Source organism: Colossoma macropomum, unplaced genomic scaffold (assembly GCF_904425465.1).
Source record: "Colossoma macropomum unplaced genomic scaffold, Colossoma_macropomum, whole genome shotgun sequence".
In the NCBI taxonomy this organism is placed as follows: Eukaryota; Metazoa; Chordata; class Actinopteri; order Characiformes; family Serrasalmidae; genus Colossoma; species Colossoma macropomum.
Genome location: NW_023494800.1, coordinates 21,223,580 through 21,234,107, shown reverse-complemented (window position 1 = coordinate 21,234,107; position 10,528 = coordinate 21,223,580).

Below are 10,528 nucleotides of genomic sequence, written 5' to 3'. Positions count from 1 at the left end.
GCTGCAGATGTTTTTATCGCCCAGCTTCACCACAGCTCCGGTCCTCTGTGGCTGTTTCTCATTCTCTACATGCTGGGGCTCCCGGCGCTGGAGCTGGGGCTAAGGCTAGTAGAGGCTGACCACATGCGGCGGTGTCCCTGACCAGACCACAGGCTCTCCAGCTCTGCCATGGCCCGCTTTGGACCGCCCCATCCGTCTGCCTCCCCCTATCTCCCTCCCTATCCATCTCATCAATAAAGGCCCAGCGCCGTCCCCCTTGGCAGCCCGCGCTGGGGAGATGGGAGGGTGGGGTGGGGGCCCTCTGCGGCAGACGCACCTAAACACACACACACGCTTGCTAAAGGCAAAGTCTGGCCTCAGCATCCGTCCAGCAGCTGTAATTACTTCAGTACAGTACAGCATCTCAGGCGGGCAGGCAGGGCCAATTTCCCTAATGCATCCACCCCACACACCCACGTCCCCCCACCCCGGCCCCCGCCCAGCATTTTCTTTAATGGCCATCGACGTGATCGGCCCTCAGCCGCACGCAATGACTCAAAGAGGTTATAAAGACGGGAGCGGGTGGCCGGCACGTTAAACTTTTGAACCATCCTCCATTACACTAAGCGGAGCCTGTCTCTCTCTCACTTTCTCTCTCCCTCACTTTTCTGTCTTGCTCTCCTGGTCCCCACTATATCCTGTCCTCTTTGTGTCTCGCTCTCTTCTCTTAGTCGCTCCTTCTCTCCCTACTTGCTCTCTGTCTCTCACTCTTTCTATCCCTCTTTCACGCTCTTTTTATTCCACCTTTACTCTTATTTTGCTCTTTTGCATTTCCTTCTTCCTCTTCTTTTTCTGTTCTCTCTTTCTCTCCCTCCTTTTTTGTCCTACCTCTCTCTCTCTCTCTCTCTCTCTCTCTCTGATGCCCTCTCTCTCTGTCTTTCTCTCTCTCCTTTTCTGTCCTCTCTCTATCTCTCTGGCATCTCTCTGTCTGTCGTTCTCCATCATCTCTCTCCTCTTTTCTGTTCTGTCTCCCTTTTTGTCCTCTCTCTCTCTTTCTCTTTCTCCTTTTCTTTCCTCTTTCCTTCTCTCTCTCTCTCTCTCTCTCTCTCTCTCTCTCTCTCTCTCTCTCTCTCTCTTTCTCTCTCTCTCTCTCTTCCCTTCTGGCGTCTCTCTGTCTGTCCTTCTTTGTCATCTCCTCTTTTCTGTTCTCTTGCCCTTTTTGTCCTTTCTCTCTCTCTCTTTCTTTCACCTTTTCTGTCCTCTCTCCTTCTCTCTCTCCTTTTCTGTCCTCTCTCACTCTATCTCTCTCTCTCTCTCTCTCTCTCTCTCTCTCTCTCTCTCTCTCTCTCTCACTCTCTCTCTCTCTCTGTACAGGTGATTTATGTTCTCTGCCTGGGCTGTGTCTTGGGGATATATTGATCCTGATGAAAGAGACTCACTTCATTTGGAGGAATAATTCTCCTGATCAGACTTTACACGTCCCATCAAATCTGGAAGCTTTAGCTGGACTGATGTGCTCACTCACTTGTCATGAATATCACAAGCAGGACGGTCCACAGCTGCTGTCCATACTCTTACTAATCTTCCTCTTCTGAATGTATTTCTGAGTGGAAGCAGAGGAACGGTCATCTCTGCAGTTATTTCTGTGAAATGCCATCTATTCTTCTCAAGTGCAGATAAATGTGCTCGTTCTCATCCGGTTGACATTCTAAAGTAAATTTCTCTTTGGTTATGATGATCAATATCTGTCACATTCTTATTAGCATTTCTTCTCTGTAGCTGTTTCTGCAGATGACTCCAGCTACCTCATGATGAACGAGCAGTACACAGTCGGAGTCAAGTTTTGCAGAGTTTTCAGATTTCTCTCCTGCAGAACTCATCCTGTTTGATTTGGCTCATGTCCAACCAAAGTGCCTCACAAGCAAGATGACAACGTACTCCGCTGTGGCCAGCTTAAAGAGATACTTTGGCAGGGAATCAAATTTACAAAATTTCCACATACCCTGAATGTCAGTCAGCCAAAACAGGTCTGGTGTCTGAAGTTCTCTTTAGGCCTAGTTTTGCACTTGAGCTACAAGGCTAATGTAGATAACAAGTAATGGAAAATAACAGCCCAACAGTAAGCATTGTTCTGCATGCCTAAATCATCACATATTTGCTTCATGTCATCTCAAAAAGACTTGAAGTGGTTACGAAACTGTATGACTACCAAACCTGCAGTGGAAGCCATCTTAAAACTTACATTTGGTCATACCTTCGTCCATTTTGTCCTCCACATGTCTTGGTAAATGAACTTCATTTGAGATAGTGGAAGACTGTGTAGATTTGATTTTTCACCAAACTATCGCTCTAAAACTGAATGTTTTTCTATTTACAGTGCTGTACAACAGTCAGACCACCCTTTCATTTGTTTATATCCCAGTCAAAATGACCACTAGGTACAAATTATTCCGCTTCAGGAAAAAAGCAGAAGCCTACACAGAAGCTTCATTTAAATAATATCATTGTTTCCAGTGTTTGGTGTGTTCGTGCTTTGCCTTTATTAAAGATTTCATTCTATTCAGAGGACTTCCTTTCAGGTTTTCAAAGAAATCTGCAGGGAAAATTTCCGCAAAGTTCAGTCTTAGAAGTTGGTTGCTATTTTCTGCTTCTCACAGTCCGAAAAAACCTGATTGTGCATCTCAGATGTCCAGTTTCAGTCCTCTGGTCTTCTGTTTTTCCCTTCTGTTTCCTTCTTCTTGACAGCTACACATCCTTTTAGACTCACTGAGTTCTCACAGTGGAAGGATAAACAGAAACACCTGTGGATTTTTCAGATTTGAAGCAATGATTTTTTCCTCTGTCTTAAAGATGAAAGCTTTCAGTACTGTTTATCTGTTGGATGGAGATGGTTTTGGTGGTCTACCACACCTTTTGTTGGGAGGACACAGCTGGAACTCAGCTGGTTCTTGGTGTATATATATTTCTAAATATGTGTCTGTCAAATATATGTTTTCTGTTTTTTTCCAACAGTGAAAAAGAATAACTCGTATGGTCTTTAGCTGTTTTAACTGGACATTAAATAAACAGAAGGGTGACTTTTCAACAGCACTGTTCATATACAAAAACTACTTGCAAAGTACCTGTTGATATGTTGACATGATGACTTTGTGACACAGTGTGAGCAGCAGATTGGTCTGCTCTGTCCTTCGTTGCTCATAGTCTGCGATGATTCACTCCATGACTGGGCCTCAATGGAGGCCATTCCAATTACCACTGAGAGCTTTCACCTCCTGTGTCAATACGCCTGACTCACACCATTCATGTGCTGAGGCAGAAGCTCTTCAGAAAATGAAACCACACACCAGCTACACACACACACACACACACACAGACACACATACATACACACATACACACACACATACAAATATCTTTCATCTTGCCTCGTTTTTCATGACATGTCAGTCTATGAGATTGAATGGGACACTATATGTGAAGTCAGACAGGCTTCAGTTTAATTTAGGGTGTGGGCCCTCAATTGGAGCTACTGTGGTGCAATTGTTGTGGGTACACCATGTTAGTTCCGTCAGTAGTGTGCACCATATCCCAGTTTTTTATATGTTTACCTTGCGTTTAGTAGCTTAGCATAATTATTGTCTCACTGCATTACAGAGTACACAAGAATCCTTGTTTTTGACATAAAAGAATTGAAGGCAGCTGTCCAAAACAGCTCTGTGATTTCAGCACAGCAAAAATGGAAATCATTTTGACTAAAGTATTACAGGTCTACTGGAGACATGCCATGGCTACACAGTACTGTAGTTGAATAAATCTATTGTATTTGTTGTAGGACTATGTTTAATGTCACCCACTCCTATATATAGTAAGCTTCAAAGACAATGATAATAAATAAGCAATTGAAAACCATGTTATATCCATGATAAACTATGTAAACTATGCAAGGGAAACATAGTTAATAGTCAAACCATGTTGAAAGTTCTATAGTAATAGTACAGTGGTTAGAAGTGGGAAGTAGTAAAATATGGTAGAAATACCATAGTAACCATAGTTTCTATGGTATTGGGAAAAAAATCTAAAGTGGGTTAAACTGCTCTAGGGTGGATATACATGCAAAACTTTAGGCAGCCCTGGTCAAAGTACATGTTTTGATAAATAAGATAAATTGATAAATGCTCAATCTAAAATTGATACCTGCAGCGTGATCCAAAATGTTGATACAGTAGCATGTTTACCACTGTTCTACACCACCGTTCTTTTAACAAACCAATTAAAATGTGAGGACTCAAGACACAAATTGACATTGTTTTAAAAGTGGAATTCTTCCATTATAAAACTTTTCAGCTGTTGTCGTATTTTGCTTTATAATGTGCTACACGTTTTGGGCAGGGGACCTTTGGTGTGTACCTGGGACCTGGACTGCAGGCAGGCCCATTTAGCACCACACTGATGCCGCTATGCTGTTATAATACATGCAGGACATGGCTGTTCTGTTGAAATGAGCATGAACATTCCTGAAAAAGACGTTGTCTAGAAGCAGCATATATCGCTCCAAGATTTGTATATATCTTGGTGCTTTCATAGTGCACAAGTCACCCACTCCATGACAGACCCTGGATTTTAAACTTTATGCTGGTAATAATCTGGATAGTCTTTTTTCCTTGGCCTGGAGAACACGATATGTATTATTTCCATAAACATTATTTCCCATTAAAACCTAAAAGGTTGACTCCTCAGACCACAGTGCACTGTGCATCAGTCCATTTCAGATAAGCTTGAGCTGAGAGAAGTCGGCAGTGTTTCCAGATGTTATTGACCTTTGGCTGCCACTGTGCATTGTACAGTCTAAATTTGCATTTGTGGATGCAGTGACAAACTCTGCTTTTTGACAATGGTTTGTCAAAGTATTCCCGAACCTATGAGGTGATTATACCAGAAGCATGCTAAACTTTCATGCAGTGCCATCTGAGGGATTGAAAGTCATAGGCACTCAGTTGTGGATTTCGATCTTGCCCTTAATGCACAGAGATTTATCTAGCTTCCCCGAATCTTTTGTTAATATGCACTGTAGAGGGTGAACTACCTAAAATCCTTGCAGTCCCTGGCTGGGGAATGTTGTTCTTTAACTGATTATTTGCTGACACATTTCTGGCAAAGCGGCAAGCATCAGTTAATCGTTGCTCATGAAAGACAAAGCTTGTTCTCAATGCCTAATCTTAAACTGCCCCTGTCGCAACATTTTGGTACTTGTTGCAGGCATACATTTAAGAACGAGCATATATAAACATTAAATATCTTGTCTTTGTGCTGTTTAAATACAGGTCAAAGTGGATTTACGAAACACTGCTTTCTGTTTTTATTTGCATTTGACATACTGTTCTAACTTTTTGGAATTGTGGTTTGTATATGGTCCCTTTAAGGATAAGTCATTGGCCTACATCTTTACAATGAAACAGCAACCTGTAAATGCAAGAAACAGGTTCTCACAGCCCTTTCTGTCCTAAATCGTTGACTTCTTTCTGTCATTTCCCACAGTCCAAAACACTGTTACCACAATCAGACCTCTCTCTCACACACACTGACAAACTGCTTCTGCCCTCTACAGCCTGAAACACAGCATGGCAGCCAGGTAGGCCATGGATTAATCTTGGTCGATGGTTGTACATGTAAGTCCATGCTCTGCTACTGTTCACTGTGACTTTTACATGATCAGGTCACTGATCATGATAAATGCTGGTATCATCACTCTGTTACAGATCATTCCACATGTGATGTGTGGTATGCTGGCGTGTTGTTTTGTTTATGCAGGCTATGGCAGGGAAGGTTCAGTTATTTGCTGTGTGGTGAAAGCTAAGATTAGCATGGGTAGTATACGCAAGTGCTAACACCCGCCAAAATCCATTACCTCTTTATATATAATGCTGCTGGGTCAGGCCAGGTCAGAATGTTTCCTCATGTACTGTATTACGTTCTGTTGCTTTCAACATGGTGCACCAGTACTTTGTGATCATCTGAAGTAGTGGATCACAGTCAGACTTGGCAGGCTTGACTGTTTCAGGAGTAAAGGTAGCTGTGCTTCTTTTGCTAAATATGGGCTGTCTTGAGGAAAAGAGCTGCTGAGAATGAATGCAGTACGACTAAAGATCATTTACTGACCTGCATGATTTATAAATGTGTAAGAACAGTAAGAACAGGACAGCCACTTCAAGCACATAAGTACACACTACCCAAATCCCTGCTGGTGACATCACGTATAAATAAAAATAATGCAGCACACTGTATTAGCGCATGGGAGCGAGATCCTAACGCGTGGCCACGACTTAGTAAGGCATAGAATGGAGGCTTAGTAAGGTGTGAAGATCATGCCTTATTAAGCTGTGGTCAAGGTTTAATTGTCTTGTTTATACGCCTCACGAAGTCATGGCCATGACTTAATTATCTCGTTCCCATGCCTTACTAAGTCGTGGCCATGCATTAGGATCTCGTTCCTATGCCTTATTAAATCGTGGCCATGCATTATCTTTATTTATTTTTATTTATACAGGATGTCACCAGTGGGGCTCTGTAGTCTTTCACTGTACAGTACTGTAAAATTTAATGGGTAATACACTTTTGAAAAAAATGGTCAAATGCGTGTAAATAAAACCACACATATATTGTATTTTAACACCGCTGCTAACTTGAAATAGAATATAAATCCACAAAAAATTATCATATTTATTTCACAGAAATTTGCATGTTTAATGCTGGTTACAGTTATTATTATAGTAAAATACTGGATGTCAAATTTACTTATTGAACTTGTGAAACTGTTAAAGTACAGAAATGGCAGTATTTCTAAGAAATTAAACGACTGTATTTTTTACAGATTTTTACTTCCTCTCTTTGAAAGACTGAAGGAATATAAGTTAGTGAAATAAAACAAAATAGCAAACAACGTTCAAAGGCGCACTATGTAAGATTTGGCGATTTGGCCAATGAACTTGTGCTTCTGTACATAATTCTAAATGATCTACTATTGTCATCATGTCTTCATCAGTATGATATTGAATTTGCATTTTAGACCTAAACATTAAGGCAGATCTTTTGGGCTGAAACATTGCTTATAAATTTAGCATGAGTGGGCGGAGCTAAACTGCTGTTGACCAATAGACAGAAATATGTAAACGCATTGGTTTTGTGACAGCACAAAATGGCAATGTTTACATACTACATCAAAATCTCTTATTTATGAAAAGAAAAAAAACAAGGTGTGATATCAGCCCCTTATATACAGCATGTTTAGAGAAGGGTAGGATGAGGGCTGTATACCAGTTTATTTCTTTATTCTTAACACAGGAAGTGACTCCTGATCACAATTTCACGGCCCAAAACTGCATCTGAGCTCATCCGGATGCTGAATTAAACATAGAAGTGACTCACCCCTGCCAGGCACACGCCCATACACAGAAATTACTCACATAAACCACACACAGCTTTCCATCTCCAGGCATCAGTGATGTGCAGTGGGACTTAACTGACTAATCACATGTACATCGTCCCTGAAGGACATAACTTGATGATATCATCTAGTGTCACAGAAAAAAAGGCTTTTATCTGAGAAGAGGCAGGCAAGTGCCCCAGTTCATGCCCTAATGAAGGGATCACTATGTTAAAACACTAGCTGCTACTTTCAAGGGACCAACAATTTGATGCCTTTAAAGGGCTTTATCACCACACTGTAGAGATTTAGAGTTCCACAGGGACTAATCAGGGAGAGTGTTGAGGTGACCAGTGTCTGGAATAATTAGTAAAGTTCATTAATCAAGCACTGAGACGAAGACGAAACACAGACTCCCAACTAAGGATGGATGGATTGATATTGCAATGTTGATACTTCCAATTTTGACTTCTCATCACTAAGTGTGTTCTTTAAGCAGTGAAGAGAATATCTGCTGATTATTTTTAAATGAGTGTATTTTCAAAGTTTCAGCAGAATAAATGCTCTGTAGATTTATATAAAGATCTATATAAAGGCAGATCATACACTTTATGTCCAAACGTTTGTAGACAACTCCTCATCCAGTGTTTCTTCTGAAAGCAAACGTTTTTTTATTTCCTTAATAATGAACTTGTTAAGATGTGACAAAGTCATTAACACGTCAGAATTGTACACAGTGGTGGTGATAGGAACCAGACGTCTGAAGAGTTTAACGCATTTAAAGGCTAGAAGAAACATTAAATGGTTACGAATACACTGCTTGATGCCTGAGGCAAAAGGTGAAATAGTCCCCAAAGAAAATATTTTTGACCAGCTTTAGTACTATTTTAACATCACCATCATTACATATAAAAACTCAGAGGACACGTGTAATTTCACTGGTCATTTTGGAGAGTAAATAGAATGGCTATATTTGTGTTGTAGACTTTGTGATCCCTGGTTCCTATCACCAGCATTATAAAGACTCCTGAGTTGGTAAGTTTCTCTGTGATGCACCATTTTACATCAAATCACTATGAATGTTTACATCTTACTGATTGAATTTTACAATTTAAAAAAATTGGTGGAATTCCCCTTTAATAGTAAATTTGCTGCTGTAACAGCCTCTACTCTTCTGGAAAGACTTTACACTAGATGTTGGAATATTGCTGTGAGGATTTGCTTGCATTTAGGCACAAGAGCATTAGTAAGGTCTGGTACTGATGCTGGATGATTAGTGTTGGTTCACAAACTCCTAAATGTACTGGATGGAGCTCCAACACTCCAGAAAACACAGTTCCACAGCTCCAAAGCCCAAAGCTGGGGGGGGCTTTATACCCCTGTAGCTGACACCTGGCCTTGAGCACGGTGATGTTAGGGCTGCGGAGGCTATGGCAGAGTGTTACATTCTATTGACTATACTTTTTCAATAGAGATTACACAAGCTGTATGTGCACTACTGAATGCTCAAAGTAGCTGAATTCAGTAATTAAGAAGAGGTGTTTAGATATTTTTGGACATAAAGTTTATTTCACTGCAGTAAACAGTTTGTATGGCGGTCCATGTAATACTAATGTAAAGTCTGTCAAATATAATGTATTGTCCACATTTTTACTGTTTTTCATCTTAGAAATGACAGGTTTGTATCCCTTTTATGTGCACAAGATGACGTAGTATCAGCAACACATCCAACTAAAGAATACTAGGCAACCCATACACACAGATAGATGAAGATGTTAAGCATAAACCACTTTGGGGAACCGAATTGACATTTTGTACCAGGTCTACACACTTTTCATTTTTCAAAATTGAAGCTATGTGTCTTGATAAACGTATTCTTTGAGGTCACTGACAGTAATAAACCTCTTGTGTTAATAAACTTAGTTATACTGTGTTGTTTGCCACTTGCTCTTGTTGTCATTGTTAATGTTGTCATTTGTTAGTTTAAGATGTGTGTATGTATTAACTGTGTTTTATTGTGCTGGGCTGTGGGTTAGTCAGTGTGGGTTTAGTGTCTACCATAGAGTGAAGTGCTCTCACTCCCCCACTATTCTCCCCTACTATTCTCACTGTTATTCCGTGGCCTTTGCTGAGCAGAATTACCTGCAGCAGAAATCATGGCTTCTTCTGCTTCTTCTTCACCACCAACACCACAGTATACTTTGATATATAATAGTTTAGTGTTTTCTACATCCAGTACTCTAGCCCATCGACATTACACAGTTCTGTATTTTCATGAACCTGAACCACATACCACAACTCATCACACACAGTGAATTGTACGAAAATCTCAAAGGGGATGATGACAACTTAGTTCAAGGAATCTAAGCCTGCTTGGTGTGTAAATCCAAATATGAAGGAAATTAAAAGACAGTCTTAGGGCCATTTCTAGTCACCAAGCCACAAGGAGTGTGGAAGCATATCAGTATTAAAATTAAAATGAAAATGTAATACATTAAATGGCAATGTATTTGTTTGTTTGCATTTAAATCTCCCACTTGTATATGCAACGTTAAGCTCAAAATAAAAATTCAAATGTAATACTGTGATTTTATTATGCCTTTTGATATATTAATATTGACATTTAGTTTGCACAAAGATTTAGATGCTTAATGAAGAACTTTATTTAAATTAAAATGCATTTCCAGAACTGCATATATTACATGCCTAATGTGATTATGCAATAATGGTGTCAAAATAATGATTAATTAATTTACTGTATATACATTTTCACTACCTAATCATGCATTTAAACTGCATTATCAAAGAGAAAGACATCCTGCTTGGGGTCCTGAAAAATAATCAATACTTCATTTTGACAGGAAAACAGAACAGGTAAAGAGGAAAATAAAATATAAAGAGGATAATAAAATAGGGAATTTTCTAGCCTGGTGTTCTTTTTGATAATGCAGTTTAAGTGTATTATTAGAGAATGAAAGTGTCTAAAAGATAAATTACATTTTAATTATCATTTTGACACATTTATTGCATGATCACATTAAGCATAAATATGCAATTTTGGAAATACATTTTAATTTTCAATGACATGCTTGTGTTTATTTAGTTCATTATATTATTTCATGATTTTAT